Source organism: Argiope bruennichi, chromosome X1 (assembly GCF_947563725.1).
Source record: "Argiope bruennichi chromosome X1, qqArgBrue1.1, whole genome shotgun sequence".
Classification (NCBI taxonomy): Eukaryota; Metazoa; Arthropoda; class Arachnida; order Araneae; family Araneidae; genus Argiope; species Argiope bruennichi.
Genome location: NC_079162.1, coordinates 85,118,259 through 85,142,897, shown reverse-complemented (window position 1 = coordinate 85,142,897; position 24,639 = coordinate 85,118,259). Strand labels below are relative to the sequence as shown.

The 24,639-nt window shown below is 28.2% G+C and overlaps 1 long non-coding RNA gene and 2 other non-coding genes across 3 annotated transcripts in view; all 3 read right to left on the bottom strand.

Annotated features, from left to right (window-relative positions):
* LOC129958351 (uncharacterized) overlaps positions 1 to 11,273 on the bottom strand; it is a 72,118-nt gene extending 60,845 nt beyond the window's left edge. The window contains exon 1 of the long non-coding RNA XR_008783213.1: positions 11,013 to 11,273. This is a non-coding gene — a long non-coding RNA (uncharacterized LOC129958351). The remainder of the gene's footprint in view (positions 1 to 11,012) is intronic.
* Positions 11,274 to 19,576: 8,303 nt separating this feature from the next.
* Trnan-guu (transfer RNA asparagine (anticodon GUU)) lies at positions 19,577 to 19,650 on the bottom strand. The gene has a single exon. It is a non-coding gene; the product is annotated as a tRNA-Asn (tRNA).
* A 3,431-nt stretch (positions 19,651 to 23,081) lies between these two features.
* Trnan-guu (transfer RNA asparagine (anticodon GUU)) lies at positions 23,082 to 23,155 on the bottom strand. The gene has a single exon. It is a non-coding gene; the product is annotated as a tRNA-Asn (tRNA).
* Between the last annotated feature and the right edge of the window lie 1,484 nt (positions 23,156 to 24,639).

The window sequence follows — 24,639 nt, the reverse complement described above, 5'->3', positions numbered from 1 at the left end:
ATGCTGTATAGATCTAAAAAAGATATTTGAAAAGAAACTGCTAATATTTTAACCGGTAAAGCAAAATAACAAGATTTATATTTCTTTTCAAAGTCCAATAATTCAGAAACCCTAGAAGTACGAAAAATTTCAAACAGTAATTTAAATCTTTTCTGAATAGAATATTATATTAAACTGAAGAAAAGAGGCTTATGTAATAGTATGCGTGATTGAAAAAAAAAACTTTAAACATGCTATTTTTTTAGTTCGTGCATGATAATTGTCGTATATTCTCTATATCATTTGCTTATTAATAAAAAATGACATTCATTAAGACATTTTATCTAAACAGAAAACATTTTCACTGAAATTGCGAATTATCTTTATATTTAAAAACCAAAACATATTTGCAAAAAAAAGACTGTGAAGCAACATCACTAAAATATTTATTATTAAAAACTAATTACCAATTAAATGCAATGTAATGAATTTAAAATTATCATTCTGTTTATTAAATGACATATTATTAAATGTTTTAATATAAGGAAATTAATTATTGTATATCTGTCCATTAAATATTTAAAGTACAGGAAAATTATTTAATGTAAAGAGAGTGGCAAAGTAATTTGAGTGACAGTTAATTTTTAAAACAGATATTCTTTTTATTATCATTTTTTTATCTTACAAACATATTTTAGCATTCTCAGACAGATTCTCAGACATATTTTAGCATTCTCAGAAATTCTAGAGGAGAAATTAATACACTTTTAAAGAGGTTTAAATCATCAATAGAAACGCCTAAAACAGTGTTTCTATTATCAAGAGCTTCTCATTTGGCTGACAAGATAAATCAAGGGAAAAAAATCTTTGAGTAATGAAGCATGAGAATTCACTAGAAAAAATGTAATTACATTACTTAATTATGTATCTAGAATCACATAAGTTTTCATTCAGAGTCATAAGTTGATGCTATACGCATTGTCATTTCTATTGCTGAAATTTTTTGCATAAAATGGTTGGATGATCCAATGAATTAAGAAATTTGAGAAATCTGATCATAATCCAGTGTCACGGAAATTTGAAAGAGCTAAATTCTTGAAAAGAAGAAATGAATTAAATCTTTCGTTAATTAACAAAAGTTTATTATTTGGTTTTTATATTTGATTATCATACATCTAATTGAATTTTGTTATATTTATTTCATAACAATGTTTTTATGACATTCATTACTCTCCGAAAGGAACTAATTTAAAAACATTTCCAATTTAACTTAACAAAGCGTGTTATAAAAGCATCCAAATATTTTAACTGTTATTTGTATTTTTATAAAAAAAAGAAATTAATAATTTTACTACAAGAATCTTCACAGTAATTTTGTAAATTTTATTGCACTTTTGTAAATGTTTGCTTTGCACTAAATTTTGCACTTTTTGTAAATTTTAACAGAATTAGATTTCAAGAACACATTGCGTCATGTGCTGAATACAATCTTACATAAATATTGCTCTCTCTATATATAGCGTTACTTTAGAAGAAATAATAACAAAAGGGAGGAGCAAATAATAATAATATGGCAATGTAAAAATCTAATATCACTTTTAAAAAATGGCAATCTCGTAAGTTCCCTAAAAAAAAGTTATTATTTTGATTTTTAATCATTTATACCTTCAAAATCCTTGAAGGAGCTAGTATAATCAATCGAATTTTATTTTAATGGGAAATTATATTTGAATACGAACAATATGATAATTTTTTAAGTACAACTACGGAAATAAATGCCAAGATGGATGAAGATATTCCAGCGAAAAAGAGGTGTCTTTCTGTTTGGTTCTCTTCGGTGGAAACTTCGAGAAAACGCTAAGGATCAGTGTTTCGACTCAGGTTATGGTGCTGCGCTTGGACTTGGTAAAAATCAGCACTTGCTACCTTCCACTGCAATAAACTTAGAAAATAACCGGATCTTTAGGTCTTTGAGAAAAGCGCTTGTACTTAGTAAAAATGTGAGCGGGTTGCTTTTCTCTGTTACGGATGGACTTAGACAAAAAAGCTAGGTCTTCGAATTTCATCGAAACTGGTTGCTTTTCTCTGTTACAGATGGACTTAGAAAAAAAACGGGCTCTTTGAATTTCATCGAAACTGGTTGTTTTTCTTATGTTACAGATGGACTTAGACAAAAAAAACTAGCTCTTTCGACTTTCATCGAGACTGGTTGCATTGAATGTTCTCAAATTATTATCTTTTTCTGGACGGGATTTAGGAGAATTTATAAGTCTGAGCTAATAAAACGAGAAATCTGCTTGTTGAATGTGAAAGCGATGATGTTTTGAATTTACAGGAATGGGCAGATTTAGATTAATATGAGCATCATAGACTATTTTTTGTCTAATTGTTTCTCAACTTTGTACATCGAATTTTGTCTTCAATACTGTTAACATAGAATATGTACTCAGTTAGTTGTATTAGTATTAATTATGTATATTTCAATCAGTAAACTGAATGTTGGTAGTGACAAAATATTTTTTTTTCGTAGTAAAAAAAAAAGAAGAGGTAAGTGTTTGTAATGCACTAACATGGAGAATTAAAGAGAATTTTTAAATAACTGACAATAGAATGACAAGTAGTTTTGTTGACATATTATTTTCTTTCTGAAATCAGCGATTGATGAGATTATCACAATTTATAAGTATTGCATTTGATAAGATTGTGAACACATGCGGTGTTAACAAATATTATGTTAAATTGCATGTTCATCTTCTTTTAACTAAAGTGGCACTCTTTATTTGGTTGCAAAAAAAAAAAAGTCGATATCAATAAAGGATACATTTTAAAAAATACGAAACCCTTATTATTGAAAGCGAAATAAAAGCGAGCATTTTGTTTTAACACAAACATAAAATATTCCATCCTTAAAAATAAAAAAAGCATATACCATAAACAGAAAAAGATAGTTGATTTTAGTATAATCAAATAAGACAAAAATAATCGAAACTATTTAAAAAAGACGGCTGTTGTGAAAGCAAAATTGGCTTCCTCTGAACTTAAATTTCTCTTTTCGTTTAAAAACATAGTTCAGAAATTTTCGGATACAATCCCAATAAAGCAGTAAAGAAATTTAAAAGGAACTAGGTATTAAAAAAAAAACGTTAATAACTGATTTTCGTCAATGTCTTGAAAAGAACACTTCGTTATTATAGATATAACCAAGTTCACAAGAAAATGAGATTGCTTTTTTTTTGTTTTAAATTAAGAAAATTTAGCATGCTCATTCAAATTTTTAAGCTGTTCATTAAAATATCGCATAGCCATCTGATTATCTGAATGCATTTTTTTTTCTTTCCTTGATGTCCTTTGAAGGCAAAAATGAACTTTCATGAATGTTGTGTCTTGTCATTACCAATAAAATCCTTTCTTTTTAGAATTCATTAAAATATCCACATTCATTATAAATCCGCTATTCATTAAAATACCCGCATAGCCATCTGATTACCTGAATGCATTTCTTTTTCTTTCCTTGATGTCTTTTGAAGTCGAAAAAGAACTTTCATGAATGTTGTGTTTTGTCATTACCAATAAAATCTTTTCTTTTTGGAAAAATGTCTGCTTATCAAATTAAGGCTTGTATCTGAAATTTGAAAATAAGAATATCGGATCGTGATGCGAGAGTTATTTTCTGAAATATTTATTTTAAAATTTGTAAGTTCACGTAAAAATGAAAAGTGTTCTATTAAGTGGAGAATTTGCTGGCTGGAGCGATGACGGGAACTCTCGGCAAGTAAATTAGTTGAGTTGCGAAGAATATCGATTTTCTACCTTTTAATGTTTGTAGCTCCGTTTTCAACACGCAACTTCGATGATGATTAAAATAAACTTTCAAAATTTGAAATAATATCAAATTGCATGTAATATTATTTTAGTGTATATTTAATGACAAAAGAAGTACTCAGTTATTTCCCCAGATTTTTTTCTTTGTTTAGTCATCTTTTAACAAGAATTTTATCATTTTTATAATCAGTCAATCCTATTAATCATATGCAATCAAGTTCTGGCTTTTTTATATATAATTTTAAAATATGGTATTATGATTATTATTAGTTCCGTGGTTAAGACAAGAATGTATTTCCACTAAGTGATAAAATGAATTGCAGACTCAAAACTGACTACACAAAATCTCTGAAACGGTACTTTTAGAAAAGTATTTCTTTTAATTCTCCTCTAAACTAATGTCAAATGAATAAAAAATGTTATCATTTTTTCATTTGTAAGATGTTTTAACTGCAGATAGAATTCACACCATTAGAAATATTTTAAGGAAATATATTACAGGATTTACAAATACTTCTATAGTTCTCAGTAATCTCGCTGAGCCATGTACTTGTATTCATTTTTCTTAAATTTTTATTTTAATATTCTTAATTCAAAGTATTAAATAAAAGAAAAGGAAACGATATATTTTCTCTATAAGGTATCTGGATATTTAAACCATAATAATAGGTAGATACTACACAGTTATATAATAGCATTTTTTATATTATTTGTAGATCCGTTTTCAATCGGCTCTTATCAATTTAAGGTCATTAATAATTAAATTCCTAAAATGTCCAACTACAATTTTAAAATTCTGTACTTTATATTGCAATGGTCCAGAACAGATTATTTTTTCTTTTGAGTGATAAAAAAATTTGCATTTCAAAAAAAAATTACAACAATATGATCAGAATTTTATGAAATTTAGTTTTGTATTATCTCTTGCAATTAAAAGTTTTTCAAGACATTACTTCTCTTAGTTGCGCTGTTATAAAACATTAAAGAAATGTGAAATAAAATTGTCCTTAAAAGAGAGTTTCAAAATAAATAAGTAAACATTTTGTGTAGAGAAAGATATTATAATAAAAATCCGGCTATTCTTTTGATTTTTTTTAAAAATTCCTCATAAACAACATGAATTTCAAGAACTCAAGAATCTTAAATACGACGTTATAACATTTTATTGAAATTCTGAGCAAATTGCTTCTCAAAACATAAAGCAAAATAAAAAAAAATCAACAAATAATTGAATAATCGAAAATTATTTTGGAAAACATTATGAAACTGCATAAATATCGTTTAAATAAAAATATCTGTAAATGGATAGAATTTTAAAATTCTTGCTTCATTTTTCTTCTACTTTTTATACAAGTATTCCCATTTCAGAGTATTAACTAAAAGAAAAGAAAGCGAGAGATTTTCTCTATAATATATATAGATATTTTAACGATATTAATATGTAGATGCTATACAGTTATTTAATTGTGCGAGTTCTTTTTTAATTATTTCTAAACTCATTTCATTTCTGTTCTATATATTGGAAGACGTAATGAAACTGCATAAATCTCATTTAAATAACAATATCTGTAAATGGATAGAACTTTCAAAATCTTGGTGCTTACATACTAAATCTAGTCTCTATCTTATGATAAAGCAACTGGGCGAATTTCAAGAACAATTTACTTTTTTGGTGAATAATCAAATCCGAAATCTCAAAAAAATTTTAAGTAATTTTTATGAAAATTTAACAGAGTATATTGCGTGTTGACCTCAATAAATAAGGAAAAAGTTATATTAGTTCCAACATTATTAATATCTTCCTTCTAAATTCGCAAAATCATATAATGTGCGCCGTTTCATTAAAGAGTCTAAAGCAGAAACAGAAAGAATAAGCAGTATTGTTTATAATGTCACTGTGGCTAGGAGCACGAGTTGTAGTGATTTATGAGTTCGAAATGAGAAGTAGTGCAATTTATCAGGAAGCAACTGCATTTCGAATCATGTCGTCTCTGATATACCAAACAGTCCACTTTTTTTAAATATTTTATTGGTGGAAGAAAATGTAAAGGCTAGTTGCATCTGCTCAGATTTTGTTGTATGTGATATTTGAGGTGATTGAATGTTGTCACAAAATGCCATACGTCGCTAGTGATTCCAGATACTACATCAAAATTTCTTTTGTTTTGCTTTGAATGGTTTTGACATACGACATTTTGATTTAACAGGATGATGTGTCAAATGTTTTTATCAATTAAAATAATTAAAAACATCTGGTACAAATGTATCAAAAATAAAAGATTGAATTAAGTTAGAAATGTTGTTCTCTTAGCTTAGATATAACACATTTAAGGTATTTAATTATTTTTAAAAATATTTCAATAATCAGAATTATCTTTTCTCACAATAATTAGCCTTTTTTCAAATCTGTTTGGGGTTTTTTGTATGTCGAGTAGATTGATAATCCCCCACAAAAATATTTGGCAAGTAAGAATAATGGCTACACAAGCAAGGTCCGATTATTGCATGTACAAAAGACATAATTGCTTGGAACTTGATTTGGAGAGTTTTGGGTGGGTAATTTTCGGGTAATCTAATTTTTCCTTATCATTTATTTCTAAAGAGCCATATAATCGAACGTATTCAAATTAAAATCAAGTATCTTTTAAATTTCAGATAATAATTCATGGGAATTTTCCAATTTAATTGACTTGTAAATAATCAGTGTGACTTTTTTTTTTCTTATTGCGATTGATTGAATTGCTCGCAACTCAACAACTCTGATAAACATTATCTTTGAGTATTTTCGAATCTCCTAAAAGCGTTTCGTAATTCTTTTTTATCATTTTGTTTAAAGCTACTTTTAATTTTTTATACGCAAGATACTGAATACACCTTTCTAAAAAGAGAGAAACTTGAAATATTTCGTTATTTCAATCTATCGAAGTATTTGTTTCTTAATAACCGCTCTTATAAAAGTTAAATTAAAATCAATAAAAAATATCTGGATAATTTAAGTTAAGAATGGAAAATATTTCTCTGTGTTTGTTTACATATATTTTCATATATACTTTTATGCTTTTTGTATTTGTATTTTAGATATTTTATTTTTATTTGATAACGTTTCTCCAATTGTAATATATCATTTACTGTATGTTTCCGTTAGTATGTGAGCAATTTTATTTTATTTTTTTGTTTGTATTTCTATATTTTCTTGTTTCCCCCACTTTTATTTGCATTTGTACCTGCGTCCTTTATATTTTCAAGTCTGCTATGAAATGACCGCTATCAATGTTGAAGATGGGCCGCTCATGAGCCGATAGCCGAATCCAGGCGAACACAACAGCTCTGTGAACCGGTTGGGAAACTAAGTTTTGCCGTTAATAAGTACAGTAACTAGTAAAATGGATGGATGAATTTTAAACGAATGAAATCCGATCAAATATTTAGGCTATTTTTCTTTTGTGAAAGGAAACTTTTTCCATAAATAAAAAGAGTTCGTATATCCAAATGGAAAATAGGTGAGTTCTATAAAAATAAAATACAAGGCATTTCCAAACCCCGTTGAAAAAAAAAAGATTAATCGTTTCCCTTTAAATTAGCGTTGGAATTTTTTTAGTATATAGAGTCTTGATTTTGACCAACGACTTTGTATTCCCAGAAAATAGTTTTATATTTAGTATATTAAACATTATAATATTCCTTTGTTAATACAGAATTTTATATGGTTTAAAAAAAATAATTTCTGTTTTGATATAGCAAAATAACAGTCGACTAAAATAAGCAGAAAAATTAATGCGACGTATCAAGTGGTGTATTTATAAGTAATGTGAGTAAAATTCTCCCTTCTAACAAAATATTGTTGCAATATCTGTCATTATTAATAAAAAATGAACTTAATAATAACAAAATTATTAATTTTACTCTGAAAAGGGATACATATGCATATCACTATAATTTTTTTTCTTTTTTCAATTAATTTTGAATAATTAAATCGTTGTTTAATAAAATAAGTCACAACATTTTTTTTATTTGAAGAAGGAACGGATTTTGTACAGAAAATTTAATTTGATAAATACTGTTTTCCATGGATTAATGTCAATTAAATTGTAATGCCCAAAATTGAAATTTTTAATTCTTTCTCCTTTATTCTTTAGCAATAATATTTATACAGATTTACGCATCTGTTTTTTAAATATGATAATCGTGATATGAATGAATAATATTTGAATCACTCTTAATGTAAAATTGATTCCAAATTTTTTTTTTTTAGGCATCACCTTAAGACAAGCCCTGGAATAACCCCTGCTCCTTTAATTTATTCGTTCGCCACTAAACAAAAAGTAAATGTAACATTTTTGCAATGCATTTAATGTGCGCTGAGGAAAAAATTTGTCCATAGATCAGATACGGCAGGCTTAGAAGTTCTATCCGACTTGCCACAGGTGTCAAAACAATAGAATAAAATTTTTATAGCTGCTAGAAATGCTACATTTGTAATAAAATATAACTTTTAAAAATGCAGCCATAGCTTCATTCATCGAATTAGTAATTTTAAAACAGTATTTTTTTTCAGTCCTTATTGAATTTTGTAATAAATTACATTGGCTAATCAAAAAAAATTTTCTCTAGCTACTAAACATGTTTGCACATTATTTAAATAAAGAATAAAAGTATTTAAATATACCAAATAGAATAGTTATTCTTTTCTAATCTTTATAAATGTATAAAAATTTTAAAATGTTATTTTAAAAGCTCTGATTCTGATTCTGAAGTATAAGTTTATTATTTTTTATGTTCTATGATAAGGAAGGAGAAAAATCAGAGAAAAATTAACTTTGTTATCTAGAGATTACTGAAAAAAAAAGTTGTCCAGAAATCAAATTTCAACTCTAGAATTAGCTATTTATTTTATACCTGCCACCTTTGGCGACTAGTCTGTGTACCCGGATTGCTAACTTTCCTAGCCTTTAAAATAAAAACTCGTTATGAATAATTAATTAAAATTTCCCTGCTCTTACTTAAGAAAACTGGAAAATATAGGTTTTATAATGAAAATTGAAATTGATGTGAAAATGTTTTATCTATTTTTTTATTTACATCGCATTTTAATATTCATGAAATTAAATATCGAAACATGACCAACATTGAAAGTAAAAAATTCAGAGATGCAAAAAGCTGTGAATTGTCAACGTCGTCGATGAAGGAAAGAATTATGCGATTATTTGAAATACGAAAATAAACTACCGGAGAAATAATTTAAATTCCAAAAGTTTCCCCACATTATCAATGTGAAATAGGCTAAGCAAAATTTATCAAACGAAATAATTTCTTTCTTTCAATATTTTTGAACTGTGAAACAGACTTCAAAAATTAATTTCCCACCCCACCCAACACCCAATTAATTGAATTTAACACCCAACTTCAGAAGAGTGAAAATCTATTTTGGATAAAACGAATGGAAGAAAGCAAATTTTATAAACATATGTGAAAATAAATTTATGAAAGAAAATTATATGTGAAATAAAAATAATGTGATTAATCAATTGTAAAAAACAAAGAAATTAATTTAAATTTTATTAAAATATTGAAATGTATTATTACAAAGAAAGCACAAAAATATTTTTAAAAAATTAAAATAAATATTGCACGACAACTAAGTTAATGCCACTGAAAAGATTTTTTTTTTCTTTTGAATTTTAAGATGGTGAAAATAAAATGTTTGCTTCTTTGATAATATTCTTCGAAGTTTTCACTTAAAAAATCGTATTTAACTTTCAATTAATTTAACTAATAAAAAACGTTTTAAGACGCACATTCAAAGTAAATTTTGTAAACAGATTTAAAAATGGAGAAACTAAAATAATTAATCGATTAAAAACAAAGAAATTAATTTAAATTTTATTAAAATAAAGAAATCTGCTACTGAAAATGAACCACAAAAATATTTAAATAAGATAAATATAGTTCGTTTATTGAGCCAAAGTCATTAAAAAGATTATTTTTGAATTTTAAGGCAGTGAAAATAAAATTTTTGTTAGATAATATTTTCAGAAGGTATAATTGAAATAATAATCTTGGTTTAACATTCAATTAATTTAATTAATAAAAAACGATTCAAGTTGTACATTCCCAGCATCCAAAGTATTATATGATATTTCTAGTCGTAATGATCAGGTTTGTGGGGAGCCAAGACAGACACACACACACTTTAAATAATGTAAATGTTCAATTAAAAGGAAACTAATGGTACATTTCAATCTGATTTGGTCCTCTCCTAAGTACGGAACAAGAAGGATGTAGCTGCCGGTGTGATGAGAAAGGGCGAACCGCAAATGTAAGCATGGTATGACCGGTAACTTATCGGTGTACTCTTAACTTTTATCAAATCGGAGCGAAATAAGTTGTACGGTGCCAAGTTATTTTTATATTTTTTTATAAGAAGCTTGTTTGAGAACTTTTTAAAGTTCAAAAATAGAAAATGGCATTATTAAGCAAAGAAAAAAAACGAATATTTTATATTAAAAATTGATTTCCTATTTATGGCATTATTAAGCAAAGAAAAAAAACGAATATTTTATATTAACAATTGATTTCCTATTTTTTATTTGTCTCGAAAGTAAATGACGTACTATTTATAAGAAAATAATAAACATTACATAATTCTGAATTTTCAAAGGAATGCACTATATATTTTTGTTGAAAATTATGTTTTATTCCTTTTAAAAAATAAACCAAAAGAATATTTTAATATTAAATAAATGAGTAGAATTCAGATAAAATAAAATTGCACGTGCAATCAATTTTTTTCCAACCACAAAATTTCGGAAGTCAACATATAAGGATTATTTTACTAAGTCTAACCATACGCGCTACAATCATCGCACCAATCCAGCACTACATACGCAACAAATACAGAACAGGAACAGTTGTTTTGTCACATCATTAAATGAACCCCTTTTGAGGAAGCAAGTATGAAAAACCCCTCAAGGAAAACTTAAATCATTTAAGAGGAAGGAATTAACCTTCAGCTTTTATCAATGCCAGGGTCATACATTAATTATTTTTGTAAAAACTAATTACGGAATAGATGTCTTTCTAAAACATATGAAATTTGGCTGTTTACATAGCAAACTTCGTATTTCATAATTTTTACATCCTCAAACACTAAAAAACAATATCCTAATTAAAATTTACAGTTTTTACCATAAAAATATGCATTAGACACTTACCATATCTGATTTCACAGGTAAAAGGCAACGATTCATCCTCCTCCGACAGAATCCAGTGTGGTTTTCACAGGTCTTTTCCTCAGATCATCCTTCATTAAAGAAATTAAGCTTATTGCCATTATGTTCTATATTAAAACTATCAATCATATTGCAGCCTTAATAAGTGTGATTTGCACTTCACCACCTAATTATCAAAATTTCCTGGATTTATAGAACCCAGTAAGTTCTTCTTTCCTCAGAGAAAGGTGGATGCTTCTTGGTTGAACGTCCTCTAAAAGATGGTTGAAAATCGCCCAACACATTCATTTTACCTTGCGAAAGAGACAAGGCAGGTGTAGAGTTAGCCCCCTTTTCCCTCATAGAAGAATTTTTCTGTTGCAATACGCAACTGAAACCTGTTGAGGAAGTTCGTTTCCTCACCGATTCATTTATGATACGAATGACTGCAACCTTTAATTTTTTTAGGGTCAAAAAGACAGGGTATGTTCCGGTTGAACTTTTTACCTTTTTTTAGCCCCCAAGTCTGTACCAATGTATCCGTTTCAGATAATAAATCCATCAGAAATGTTGATCATAGATTCATTCTCAATCCTACGGATGATTTTCCTTAAAATCAGCGATTCTAAACCATTTAATATTCGGGACTCACAACTTTTCATTTTTTTTCTCCTCTCCAAAGATTTTTATTATTTTGTCCCTCATCTATGAGTTTTAAAAACTCATTAGAGATTTTGATGGTAGTTTTGTGCGTGGTGCTGCGGTTGGTTGAACTTAAAACAATGACTCTGACCATTTTAATATACGGGACCACCTGTTAATATCCATTTTTTATCATTCGTTTCCGACTTTCCAATGATCTTTATCGTTTTTCACTTCATAAGATGGATTTTTAATTTTATATTACTTATATCAAAAGGCCTTTTTGTCATTTATATGTGCAAAGTTTTTTGAAAGGTAGTTTGTGGCAACAGTGTGCCACGCACTTTGCGCCTACGCTCCACTCATTGAAGGAATATAAAAACCTGTATCATTTGTAGTCAATTGCTAATTCATCATTATTCCTTATTCAGCAAGCCTAGTCCTATGTTGCTTAAATTAACTCTGTTTTAAACCTTATGTATATTAAAGTTCCTAAAATTGTTACCTAAATGCGTTTATTCTTTTGAGTCCTATGCAAATCAAAATGCATGTTTAATTTGTACAGATATTATATCTTTCAGTGGTCTTTCGTATCTTATCTTAGAATTAATTACCGAACTATTAGACCGTACATTTCCACAATTTACAAGATTTAAGGACAGATCAGGTATACAGAAAAAAAGTAATTTTTGCAACAACACATGTAGTTGGAAACCTAAAGAAGGGAGGCTTATACACGGGAGATCTTCGTCAATTAATTAAGTAAACAAAAGATACGTCAGAAAAATATATAATACAGATTTAATAGAATGCAAAATTACAATAAAACAACAAACCAGTTGTAAGTGTACAAGCATTACAAGTCGTGCACATGTCCGATATAATAGTGGCAATTACGAAACTATTAACAACAAACTCTTGAAGTGCTTAGAATAAGTACACAAAAAATTGCAAAACTTCCTCTATTCTTAATATAAAGGAAGTCAAAATAATTAATATATATATTTTTTCCAGACACTTTTTAAAAATACAAAATGCAGATTTTATTTTATATATAAATAATTCAATTTTAATAACAAATATTTATGAAAAACTACAAGAAGTAAAAGGATAAATTAATAACCTTTATCGTAGTTTCTCATACGTTTTTCATATCCCAGAAAGTTAGATATCTTATTAATTTATCCAATCTTACATATACTAGTGAAATGAGATGATTTTAATTCTGTAAGTAATTTCTCATTTTCTTTCGCTTATATATTACAGATTTATTTATGGAAAAACTGTTTTTTGGTACTTAATGGTACTTTGGAACTTTTTAAGTACTTAAAAGCTGATTTTTTCATTGTAACTAAGTAAGCACGGGTAAATATAAGGCTACTTGACAATTATCGCTAGCATAATAATTCCATAGCAATAAAGTCACTAATATTTTTGAAACTCAATTAAGTAACTACAATCACCAGTTTTGATATAACATAAAAGTAATCCCAATATCTGTTCCCTTAATGATAATAATAGAGCTTTCATTGGTACTATTTATTTCCTACACTATTTACTTCTCTGCATTTTATAATTATTATTTTTATTTTTACCTCTTCAAATATGAGTGTTGTTATTTTCGAATTATTGTTTTCCTTTTCCGAAAGAAAGGAAAAAAAAGCTGTCAGCCCTATTTTTCATGAAAAATTCATCAGAAACATTAGATCACTTTACAAATTTTGATACATGAAAAATTTTAGGGGGGGGTGCATCAATACAATAGGAATTTAAGGATAGAGTGTACATACCGAAAACAAAATCACCTAACTTGTTGGGCATTTAAATAAATAGAGCTGCAGCCACCAGCTAAAATGGCCTGATGGCACTTAAATCCGGCATCATAGATAAAAAAAATCTTATCATTTCTAGGATGTGTTTTTTATTTCAAAACTTGGGTTCTCACGTTGTTCTCATTGTCATTGAACCAAGATTCAAGATTACAAGATTCTTTACAGTAACCCTTCACAGCTTTCAAAACACTAGTTAATATAAACACTATAAATATCTTATAAAATTCTTTCATGGTAAAAAGAAAAAAATGTTTTGTAATTAAATAAAAGATATTTTCGAAAGAGACATCAAAACTAAGAAAACTGGTATTCTATTTCAACATTATTTATTCAAACTCAAAATTATCCTCTTCCCAAGATAGTGATTTATTTATTTTTTGATATTGTTTTTAAATTTCTGAAAGAGTCAAGACATTTTCCATTATCAAATACGAAAATTCTCTGTACTTTTATGCATACACTAATAACTATTTCACCAAAACGAGAGTGAAGTCAAAGATGAAGGAAGAGTACATGACTAAGTACATCTAAGTAAATGAGCATTTTCGAATTAAAATAAAATAGTATATTTTAAAAGGAATGAAAGCAACAGAAAAGAACAAACAAATAAATAAAAATACATTTAATAAAGAATTCCTGAAAAGTGCTCTTACTTAACGAGTATCAAAAGTTTGTGAAGTAAAGTAATTCAGAAGAGGTAGGCGCAACTTTCTGAAATGAATCGTATCAGCATTTTTAAAAAGGAGCCACAATCGTCAGCCTATAGAATCTCTTATGAGGTCATATGCACTATTTCAAAAACGTTTAAAAGAAATTATGGCTTTTCGGATTGTACATTTCCAACTCCTTCAGAATGAAATAACGGACTGAAACATGGAAATTTAAAATAATTTGTCATTTAATTTATAAATATTTTAGTGAAAATATATGGAGAGAAATATAGAAGAAAAGAGATAAAATATGGAGAGAAAGCTCAAAAGGAATCGAAAATGAAACGCTGAAGGGAAGTGGAGGCGAAAACAAAAGAGAACGGTGTGAAACATTTATTATAAAGCTGTACACGGTTAATTTGAAGCGATGGAACTACAAAAAATTACGACATATCCGAAAATTCTAATTGAAAAACGCTGGGCCAAAGAAATAAATACAATAAAAGAAAACAGTAATTTTAAACTAAAACAGGCAATAAAGGTTATTTTTGATATTTAAAAAGTTTTAATAAATAATGAATGAATAAGGAATATTATTCATAATTTACGCAAAATTAATTATATTAAATACAATTTTAATAAATAAATATATCATCATAATGAATGAATACCATGCAGCACTTGGAATTCAGCAATATATATATATATATATATATATATATATATATATATATATATATATATATATATATATATATATTCGTTTGTTTATTCATTTTTATGTGAACAGAAAATTCAAACCCTGAGAGGAATTGGAATTACCAAGCTCCGCTATGACTGCGTGAGCGGAAGAGGAGGGTTAATATGGGTAATTGTATATTGTTATTAGATACGCATTAATGTGGCAAGCAAATGTTCCCGTGGTGCTGAAACAATACGTTATCTAAAGTACGACCACCCCATATGGGCTCGAACCATCAACCATTTGGTTAACAGGCGAACAAGCCACGAAGGACTGTTACCCGTACAGATTGCTTTGATCTTGGAGATCACGCAATTATTAACAAAGGTTAAGCTAAATAAGCAAAAATGAGTAAAAACAAGCTTTGAAATAGGTTTTTAAGCTTTGAATAAATATTGAGATTTAGATTAACATTGAAGTTAGAAGGGGAAAAATGAAATTATTCAATGTCTACTATAGAATTATAGAAGAAAGTGTGTGTGTGTGTGTGTGTGTGTGTGTGTGTGTGTGTGTGTGTGTGTGTGTGTGTGTGTGTGTGTGTGTGTGTGTGTGTGTGTGTGTGTGTGTGTGTGTGTGTGTGTGTGTGTGTGTGTGTGTGTTTTAATTTTCATTTGAACTTATATTCACGTGGATTATATTTTGACACAAGTAGATGGGCGAATGAGGCCATTATATTTATTTAAAGCTAGAAGAAGCTAAAGGACATTTTCGCAAAGTTAATTTCACTTTACTAAAGGAAGCTATTAACAGTAAATTCTTTTCTGGGTGAAGCATATAAAAGAAAAGACTTTTATTGATTTATTTCAAACAGCAAAATTTTAAGTTATCCATAAAATGCTCGAATAGAATAATTCCAAACAGCATCATGGAAAAACTGAATGTAAATTTCGAAACAAAAGCTGTAATATTTCTTTGCTAAAATTAATATTTTTCAGTAATATTAGACCGCTAATATAGTGAATTTGCATTTCATATAATAAACAGAAAATGAGTTTTTTGTTGTATTAAAGAGTATGAAACTTATATAGGAAGAAAAACATAGTGTCACTAATCCTAACATTGTTTCTCTGCACAATTAGTCTCATGGTAAGGAAAATAATTTTACAGTTATTTTAATTGATGCTGAATGGATACCAGGTCAATAACCCTCGACTTCAGTGTCGAACTTGGCGACCATTTCGTGACTTGCTAACGAATTTGACGTCAAAAATGAGTGCTCTCGGAAATACAAAAGTTGTGGCGATATATCTAATAACATCTGTAATTCGCAGATTATTCTAGAAACTTCTATACCCAATCACGGAAACAATAAAAACGCAAGACAGCAAGAGCGAGTCATTCAGTGGAATTCTGGCTTTGCAGTGTGATCTAGGAACGAGGTCTTTAATTATAATCTGGTGGAATATTGTGTTATGCTGTTATTTAGTTATCGATTTTCTGCTTGCGTGTACACTTTGGATTGCTGCTAATGTTGTCTTTGTGTACTATACTGCCATGTTTTACAACCTTTATTTATCGTTTCCTTGCAGAATAAAACGTCATTATTGAGCTTATTGGATTCTTATCGAACACCAGCTGGACAATTTTCCATAACAATGCATAATTTCCTATTAGGAAAAAAAAAGAAATTGAAAATTTTTCATATGATTAAATTTGACTTTCGGTTATCACTTAGTTACTATCTTATAAGATACATAAATCATAACAGATAAAATTATCATCACTTTGGTTGAAAGATGTTTACCAAATCTGACTGTAAGAACACTGCAGTTTTGCATAAATTAAAAGAAAATAACGATTTAAAATAAATTATGTTTAGTGCCCTAAATTTAGGAAAATTAGCATTATTATTCAAAGAAATTTGATGTTTTATTTCTGGCTAATACTTCCAAATATCTTGAGAATATACTCTTCAATATACATATAATTTGGAGAATTTTTAAATATTTAAAGCCCGTTGATGTCAGAGATCCTCGGATAGGATCCCCTATGAAATTACACAGCATCAATGCATATTTAAAAAATCCTTTAGTGTGTTTTTGATTATGGCATGTTTGAGAAGCAACAGAAACTCTATCTTGAGATGTACTGACGGTAGTTAGTGATAGTTCAGCCGATATTCCATTTTCTAATTATTCACATTTTATAAAGGTGAGATCGTTTGATTTCAAACAGATTTTACGTACACAAAGTCCATGTGCAAGATAGATTCTCGGTAAAATCCAGTATTCAATCTGTAAACTCCAAGGCTTACTTGAGACTCTGTTTTTATGTAGCTCGGCCTAGCTGGTTATCGATGAATTAGGATTACATAATATAATTTTCAGTAATCGAAAATTTTGTCAATGCTTATTTCAGTCATATTATTTAACATAATGGATGAAAAATGTATAAATAATACTTTGTCCCAGGCATTTCATAAAAAATTTACAATGATTAATTATAATGTTATTTCAATTATTGATTCAGACGTTTTACTTTTTAACCCATCGATATTTCCAATTTTTTCTCCCTTCCTATGAATTTCGCATTTATATTATATTAAATTGTCTTCCATAATCTGAATTTCATGATTGTTTTCTTTAGTTAAATGCGACCTAATCTCATGGTTGTCAGCAAATGCATTCTTTAATCAAATAATAATCTAAAAATGCCAGTAAGGATTGTTTTTGATACTATCCGCTTTTATAAATAATGCAACATGAATAAATAAAAGGATAATAATTATAATTATGAGAAATTAATAAATTTAAGATTATAATTTTAATAAATATATAAATCAATATAATAAATATTCAAAATATAATATTTCGAATATACGTAGTAATTTGTACAATAATATTTCTATATAAAATAAAGAAGAGTGCGAAAACTTTTCACGTCTCTACTTTTTAAATAATTATAGATTTTTTTTTACTTAATTTAAATTGATAAAAAATTTTAGAATTTAAAAAGATATTTCGTTAATATACTTCGAGATTACTTGGGATTGAAACTCTTTGATGTATAACATATGTAATTTAAAAAATTCTTTTGTAAAAAATATTAAAATATACCAAATTCGTTTATCGTCTAAAATGTTTTTTACTAAAATTAGAGTATCATTTTAACCAAAAGATTTTGATAAGCCATTGATAGCTGATATTTTTTTATAATTTATTAATATTTATTATAAGGGTACTCCAAATTTTGTTCACATATGCTAAAATATAGGAAAGGATTTAAAGAACATTAGACTTTAAGAAACAGGTCTGGTTTTTAAAAAACAATTAATTAAACAGATAATTTTTCATTCATAAAATATACGAAAATAAACCAAATGAATAGTTGTTCCTTATACAAATTATTAATTGTCTCTGTTTAATATATTATTTTATAATTATGCTAATGCGTTTTGGCAACAGTTCTTCGGATATATATATTCTTGTTCTTGAACAATAAAAAATATTTCATTTGCTCATGAGAGCTTTTCTCTTCAGTTTTTGTTTGAATTTGAGAAATGGGCTTGCGCTTTTTTTAGGCAATCTTTAAAGTTGTACAATAAAGCCAAGAAAAGCATTATCTAAAGATATATATTGGAATAAAAGAGAAGCCTTAAAAAATGATGGAATAGTTCAAATTTTTAACATCACCTAAAAAAGAAGTGTCTATAAATTTCCTTATTGCAAATTATAAAAATCTACTTTAAATTATTAAAAAAAAAACTCTCAAGGAAAAAAATTCCACAGAAATGAAACTGGCAGTGAAAAAATGAAATCTTGAATTATGAAGATGATGATGTAAAAATGTTTTTTCAAGGATAATTTCCATCGAAGTTACTACGGATAGAAAAATTGAAGAAGATTTTTTTTTTCAGAATTAACATTAAACATACAGGAATTTCACAGATACATTTAAATTACTGTTAGAAAAAAGTTATGGTAGGTATAAGGTTAATTTCTCATTACCTTAAGCCGCTGTTGTGAAATGTGTTTCGTTTGCTCTTAAAAGTATTACTTTTCGGCTTGACCTGAGCGATTAGCTTGTGCTTACTTTTAAATATTTTTAAATCATCACTTTAATACAGATAAAGAAGTTTTCAAAAAGATATTATAAAATAAAAATAATTAAAAGTAGTGGCAGAATAATCCAAACCCTTGCCAATTGCCTAGCAAACGAGTAACTCAAAATCGTCTGCGTTAAGCTCGATTAGCTAAAAATCGTTTGCGTTAAGTTTCTAAAAAATGTTATAACAATTGAATACAAAATTGAGCAGGAAGGAAATTAGTATAGTTGAAAAGATAACATTTTGAATTCTAAGATAATATAAAAATATTTTTCCGGTGTATTTTCCACTAAATTTACTGTGGAAAGAAAGGAACAATGTTGGATAATTTCTAATTAATTACAATTTGTACTTTGAAATGTTGACAGTATTCTTCTTCTTGCCTGAAATAATAAGTGTGCAAAATTTGATTGAATTCGTAACTGTTGAATATATGTATATATATATAAACACTACGATTTTTATTTAATAAGGTAAAATTCAGAGTACTCACGCAAATTAGCTAAGTTCTACTGTTCTTGCATCGGCAAGGTGAATAAGATAGAATGGTAAACACTTGCGAAACTGTTTTGCTTTTAGCTATTGCAGATCATTGTCGCAAGAAGGTGCCCCTCCCCCCTCGCGTTAGCGCAACAATGCTTTTTATAAAATAGTATCGCCCCCGGGTGGGCTCGAACCACCAACCTTTCGGTTAACAGCCGAACGCGCTAGCCGATTGCGCCACGGAGGCTCGGTTGCCGCTGGAACTTGCTTTTCTGCCTTATCTCTCTTCAGTCAGCATGATAAAAACAGGCGTTTTAATGTAAGAGAATACAACATTCACGCTTTTCCCTCACTTATAAAATTTTTACAAGCAGGAATAAAAAAAAACAATTTATTTATTTAATTTCAATATTTTTGAATATTTATTTTAATTTCATGAAATAATTGGACTGACTTTATAATAATAACAACATTTATAAAGTGAGAATAATTTTTATTCCATTTAAATTTTCTCTTGTGATGAAGGGAGATTTTGAAAATTTTATAGAAATCTTTTACTAACTTATAGCTTACCTGCTTTGTTATTTCCACATTAGACCATATAATATTTGCACGTTACAAAACGAGACATTATCACATAGTTCAGAGTAGCAGGCAATGAAAGCAGATATTGCATCGGGCTTGAAGTTCACCTGCATTAAAGATAAAAGATAAAGGTTAAAGTAAATGTCATTTTACAGAATATGTCATATGTCAGAAGAAAATGTCATTTTACAGAATATGTCATGTGTCAGAAGAAAATGTCCTTTTACAGAATATGTCATGTGTCAGAAGAAAATGTCATTTTACTGCAAAATGTATATGGCGAATGGATCACATGTCATTTATACAATAAAATAAGTGAACAAAACATATAAATGTAGAATTTAAAGGACGCTCTCTCAACGTTTATTTCCCATTTCTAAAGGAATCTATTAAAAGAAAAAAAATTTAATGGAAGGAACATATTAAAGAGACAGTAGCAAATTTAGGACTTTAAATAGTAAAAATATTAATTTATCCTTAAAATGCTTAAATGAAACCATTACAAGAGGTATCATGGAAAACCGTGTTTAAATTTCGAGTCATAACCAGAAATGTCTTAAGTTAAAACCAATTATTTTTGCGAATAATAGCTATTTGTAGAAGTTAAATTACAGGGTTATCAAGAAATAACAGAAGGTGTTCGAGCCCTGTAGCGTGTTAAGTACTGGATGAAATATAACAAAATTTGGCCGCCATGCACATTAAAGTATGCAGTTTCAATTTATCAAGAAAAAATTTTTTACCAAAACACGCCAATAGTGGAAATCCTGGCGCTGCGATCGAAAACTTTATTATGTAATTTGCTTATACAGGTACTTTGTGACATGACATCGAAGAAAAAAGGACGGGTTGAGGGAATTTAACTCATTCTGCAAGAATTTGGCCGTCGATTGCGTTGTCACTAGGTAAACGCGTCTTATTAGTCAAGCTGTTTTATCAGCGGGATGAAAATGCCAGTGCTGCTCTTCGTGAATACCGACGGTTAAAACAGTTACGTAGATGACCGATGACCATAACTAACTTACGAATAATGGTTTAAAGATCTGAAACAAGCCGAGTGTGCAACCAAGCCGAGTACGTAAAGTTATCAAGCAGGAACATGTTGAAGAAGCTGCAACTGCTGATGTGGATCAGGCGATAGTTAATAAGCAGGTCATCAGCAGCACACGATCAATATCACAACAAACAGATACCCTATTCTCGACGATGCAAAAGATATTGAGTAATATCCTGCAATTTTATCCGTATAAGATATCGCCCATTAATTGATGACACTGATCTGAATCTTGGCAATTTCTGATTGTGAGGCGGTTCTGGTTCACTTGAAAAGCGTTGTGTATCAAGGACATATTCCTCACATTCCCGCTTTAAAAGATCAAATAATGTGTCAATTACATGTCAGACGAATAATAACAAGGATTATGTTTAATATTTAAAAGTTTTTATAAATAATAATAATAATAATGAATGAATAAAGTGATAGTAATTATAATCATGAAAAAATTAGTAATTTTAAAATATAATTTTAATAAATAAAAATCATTATAATAAGTACCATGCAATCTTTTCAACATAGTAATTGTACAATAACAACGCTATGAAGGAAAAAAAATTCGGAGGTCAAAAGGTACATGCATATTAAAATTCAAATATATATATATATATATATATATATATATATATATATATATATATTATTATTATTATTATTATTATTATTATTATTATTTTTGTTTTGAACTTATTAAACATGAAGTTGAACTGTATAGAAAATTTAGAGTACCCCATTGTAATTGGGTAGGTAAGAAAAGAGTAAGGGTGACTGTTTGGTGCGCGTGATTGTACATTGCTATTGGTTATTACACATCAATGTTGCAACAGGATATTTTCCTGCATATTGCTGTATTAATACATCATCATAAATGCAACCGTCTTCAAGAGACCAATTCATGCAACCTTCCGGCTAAAAATCGATGAATCGAATGATCTACGAAGGCTCCTAGGATCACCGAATTGAGCTTCTGCCTCACTTTGATCCTGTAAAAGTAATTGTTTTATTTAGGGGGAGAAAAAAGGAATTTAACGAGTTTACAAATTTCTTTCGCTTACAAAATTTTCATAAGCGTAGATTAAAAGAAAATACTTTTTTAAAAATTTATTATCAATATTAGTAGATATCTATCCACGGTTTGTAGAATAATCATTCTAACTTTATATATTAACAATACTTACCAAAAAAGCAACTTTTGATAGTATTTAAACCTTTTCTTGTAATGAAGAGATTTAATAAGTATATAAGAAGGTAAAAGAAATGTTCACATTGTTCAGAGAAACAGAATTATTCTAAATTGCAGGCAGCATATGCAAATATTGCAATGATGCCTGCATTGCAATATTTGAAAATCAGGTAATTGATTGAAATCAGGTAATGGATGATAAAAGATGAGGTAAATACATGAAAGCGTATAAACACAGGATTTAAAATATTTTTTAAGTTTGAAATAAACATTGAAATTTAGAGTAACATTAAAGTCAAAAGAGAAAAGGTGAAGCTACACAATGTAAGCAATACAGAAGAAAATGCTATTTTATGGAAAAGTGTATATAGTACATGGATCTTGTGACTTTGACACAACAAAATAAATGAATAAAACATTTACAATATTTAAAAATTAAAAGAAACTAAAAGATTCCTCACAACGTTAATGTCACATTACTGAAAGAAGAAAGCTATTAAAGCAATTTTTTTATGGTAAGATCATATGAATAAGAAGCTGTTGTTTTTAATATCCATGGTGGACATAATGTACATTCATATTTAATTTTAAAAATTAGAAATTTAAAAAAGGACAATTTTGCCTTTTTATTTAGTTTGAATTTAAAAAAATAAATTCAAATCATCAACTACGTTAAAGGGAAATTCAAATTATTAGAGGTAAATTCGAATTAACGTCCAAATTAGCCAACTTTCACTCGTGCTTGAATGGGAGTGAAATTATGGTAGTTGAAGCGTGGTTATTGTTGTTACTGACATTGACATATTAATGCGTTAAAACAAAGTCATCCAATTGGTGAAATAATCTAAAACATAGACGCCCCCGGGTGGGCTCGAACCACCAACCTTTCGGTTAACAGCCGAACGCGCTAGCCGATTGCGCCACGGAGGCTCATCAGCGCGAGTTTCTTGAATTTGTGTCTTATCTTGATTCAACCAGCATGATAAAAGCAATTGTTTTAGTTAAAGAAACATTTCCGGGAAACATAACATTGAATAGTATTGCTCAAATTAAAAAATAATAATAAAGAAAACGATTTAAAATGAATTCTGCTTAGTGATCCAAATCTATAAAAATTAGAGCTATTATTTGAACGAGTTTGGCATTTCATGTCTGTCTAAAACTCTTAAGTTTCTTGAGAGCGTGCAGCATTTCAATGAGGGCATGCATTCATTCAATATATGCGTATATATACATATAGTATAATATTTTGTTGATTTAAAACTGAATTGATCAAAAATAAATTCGAATGATCGACTCCAATAATTTCTCACTTTCTTAAACAACTTTAAATGCTCTTGATATGAATTGCACAGATTATTTGGAAATTTTATTGTAAAATTATTGTATCCAAAAAAATATTTGTTGTTTCTTTATTAAAATTATTTACTTATTTATTGAAATCAGTAATTTTAAAATTACTCAGTGCTTATTTATTTTTTCATGCATAATTTATTAATACTTACAATTATATTTAAAATGCAGCAGCCCCAGAACTGGCTTAAACCATCAACTTTTCAGTTAACAGCTGAACGCGCTAACCTATTGCACCTCGGAGTTGACTTCCTGCCGTACTTTTTTATTCAGTCAATATGATAAAAGCAATCAAAGAAGTAATTAGTAAGTAGTCAATAAGTAAGAAGCATTCACGTGAAACATAACATTAACGAGTTTCCCCCTTTTTGCTTTGGACTCGAGGTCAATCATATTAAAAAAAAAGAAAAAAGATTGTTGTATTCTTTAATAGGAATATTTTAATAGGAGTATTTAGTTAAAACCGTAATAAAAATTTCTCCCTTTCTTTAGATGTGATGCACTTAATGCACTTGATGTGAATTTCACAGTTTATTTTGAAATTTTTTTGTATAATTATTGCATCCAAAAAGTTGTATGCAGTTTCTATGTCCTTTTTTTTACTTGTTTATTGAAACTATTAGTTTTAAAATTATTCACTGTATATTTTTCATTCATACATTATTTATTAATACTGTTTACCGTTAAAAATAAATCTCTACTACCATTTACTTCCATTACCAAATTACCGTTAAAAATTAATCATTACAAAAACAATTTTCAACTAAAAAAACTTTTAAGAATGTACTTTTACTTTTAAAAAAATTCACAGTTGAAACATCATCTGTTATTTTTTTATTAATTTTTTACAGTTTCCGGCAATTCTCAGACTCCTTATATTTTTGCGATTTTCACCCACTAAACGTCGTTTGGGACCCTAAGTTGTATGGTGATATTTTATCCTCTTGATGCCTGCTATCACCACTGTGAATTTGTCGGTTGAATTCGGCAACACCCTGTATATACATGTAGTATAATTTTTTTATTTATTTATTTTGTTTAAACTGAACTGATCAGAAATA